This window comes from Mus caroli, chromosome 6 (assembly GCF_900094665.2).
Source record: "Mus caroli chromosome 6, CAROLI_EIJ_v1.1, whole genome shotgun sequence".
Taxonomy (NCBI): domain Eukaryota; kingdom Metazoa; phylum Chordata; class Mammalia; order Rodentia; family Muridae; genus Mus; species Mus caroli.
This window is the reverse complement of record NC_034575.1, coordinates 102,567,321-102,570,352: the sequence shown is the minus strand read 5'-3', so window position 1 is coordinate 102,570,352 and position 3,032 is coordinate 102,567,321.

Sequence of the window (3,032 nt, the reverse complement as noted above, 5' to 3'; positions counted from 1 at the left end):
CAAACAAACAAACAAAAAAACCACAATGGCATTCCTAAACACAGAAGCAGCATGTCTTTTCTAAAGCACTTGTAAGAACATCGGAGCCATGGTTACCTGATAAGACCAGCATGAGACTGGGTCTGCTCATCACTGCATCATTCTGCTCACCACTGCATACAGGGGAGGGGCTCATAAGGTTCCACCTGTCACTGAAGATCTATCTGCAGCTAATGGTTGCTGGTAGGGGCTGTCATTTTCCTGAGTGGTGTAGCCATCAACAAGTTCCCATGTTTCAAAAAATAATTGACCAGCCCATAATTACATAAACAACCTTAAATGAAGTTGATGGACTCATGCCCAAACACACATGTACATATATACACACACATGCACTTTTTTTTTTTATGATGAGGAAGCTGGACTATGGGCTTTAAACTCTTGACTACCTACTTGTAGAGTTAGGGTAAAAAATTCCATGTTCAATTTTTTCCACACACTGAAAAATAAATATGAGTGTACTTTAAAGGAATCAGCTTTTAGCAAAGATGTGGAGCTAGGAGAACATTTCTTCATTGCTGTTGGGAGTACAAACTTGTACAAACCAGTTTGGAAATCAACTTAGCAGTTTCTTAGAAAACTGGGAATAGTTCTACTTCAAGATACAGCTATACCATTCCTGGGTATATACCCAAAAGATGTTCCACCAAGTATCTTTCTACAATGATACTTGCTCAACTATATTCATAGAAGCTTTATTCATAATAAACAGAAAGTAGAAACAACCTAGATGTCTCTCAACTGAAAAATAGATAAAGAAAATGTGGTACATCTACACAAATAAATACTATTCAGCTATTAAAACCAAAGACATCATTAATTTTGCAGGGAATTAGGTGGAAATTGAAAATATCATCCTGATATTTGGTATCATCCTGGGATTTGAAACCCAATCCCAAAAGGAAATACATGATATGTACTCACTTATAAGTAGATATTAGCCATAAAATACAGGTACTGAGCTACATTCCACAGACGCAAACAAGTTAAAAAGAAGGAAGGCCCAAGCAAGGAAGTTTGAATCTCACTTAGTGGGGGGAATAAAAGTTGTAAGAGGCAGATGGAGGGGGGAATCTGAAAAGTAGGGGAGTTAGGAAGGAAGTGGTGGTTTAGGATCAGGTGTGGGGAAAACAGAAGAGAGATAGCTAGATGGCCATGAAAATTAATGGAAATCTGCAATGGCTGGGGGTAAGAACATGGCGACAATCTCCAGGATAAGACAGAGACCTGTGCTAAGGTTGGTGCCCAAGAACCAATGGAGGTGACCCTAACTGTGACTCATAACACTGGAGATATGGAACATGAAGAGAGCACCTCCTGTAGACAGTCAGAAACTCCAGTGGAGCAATAGAGATACCAACCTACACATAAAACTTTCAACTCAAGTTTATCATGTCTACAGGAAATACAGGCATGGGGGATGGAGCAGAGACTGAGGGAATGGCCAAAAATAACCAGCCCAACCTGAAACCCATCCTACAGCCAAGCACCAAATCCCTAAGACTATTGATGATACTCTGTTATGCTTGCAGACATGAGCATGTTGTCCTCTGAGAGGCTCCACCCAGCAGCTGACTCAGATACAGACACCCACAGCCAAACAGTGGATGGAGCTTAGGGACACTTATGAAAGAACAGGAAGAAGGATTGCAGCCTCTATGGGGATAAGAACTCCACAAGAAGACTAACAGTGTCAACTAACCTAGACTCTTGGGGATCTTAGAGTCTGAACCACCAACCAAAGAACATACACAGGTTGGGCCTAGGCCTTCCCACACATATGTAGCAGATGTACAGCTTGGCCTTTATGTGGGTCCCAAACATCTGGGGCAGGGGCTATTCCAAAAGTTATTGCCTGTACTTGGGCTATGTTCCTTTATCTGAGCTGCCTTCTCTGGCTTCAGTGGGAGAGGGAGTGCCTAGCCTCTCAGAGAAAAGAAGTGTCAGAATTGGAGGATAATCAGGGGGAGGCACACCCACTCAGAGAAGAGAAGGAGGAATGGGAGAATAATTGTGGGATGGGGTGACCAGGCAGGCGGCAGTGAGTGGGATGTAAAGTGAATAATTTAAAAAATAAAATTTAATAATAATAAAAAGGAAACAGCTTTATTGTTTGATTTGCTCCACACAGAAACAATTGACTCTCGTGAAAAGCATTCACAATTGTTTCTCTGTTGCTGTATCCATCTGAGTATTGCTCCCTGCAGGAGGCTGCCATCTGAGCATCTAGAGAGCTTCTCTGTCTCTCTCTCTCTCTCTCTCTCTCTCTCTCTCTCTCTCTCTGTGTGTGTGTGTGTGTGTGTGTGTATTTTAGATTGTTTATTTTTCTTTGAGCATCCAATCAAGCAATACCATAAGTAGGAGTACCAGCTAGCAAAGTGATAGTTTAAATAAAGTCATACCCTTTCTGGAACATGTTTGTCTCACCAGCTTAGTTCTTTAATCAAGGCTAAATACAAAGGCCTGTTGAGTGAACCCAGTGAGCAACATTGGTAGACACAGTAAATCAAAATGGCCCGACTCCTTCTGAAGTTTGGTGGGTGGGCACAGCTTTCTTGGCAAATGGGGGAAACAGTTCTTCGTTATGAATCTGTCCACTTGATCAAAAAATATGCTTTAATTAAGTTTTCTGCAAAGGAGACAGATGTTCCTCTAGTGCTAAGGGATCAGCAGTAATATATAGGAAATGGTAGGAAAATAATGAATTCAAGTACAAAGCAAAATTGCTAACAGTGCTGTGAGTGGAGACTGATGCAGCAATTGGTAGGAACAAAAGAATGGAAGATTTGCTTTTCTTCCTCTGCCCTTCCCTCTCTTCCTCTCACTTCCTTCTCCTGCATTTCTTCCCTTTTTTTCCTTGCCCCACCCCTCTCTTCCTCTCCCTATATTCCTATACTTTTAAATTTTAAAAAGTGTGACAGTCTTAATATTCTCCCTTACCTTGAATTCACTATGTATCATATGCAGACTTACAACCTGTAGTCTTGCTGTCT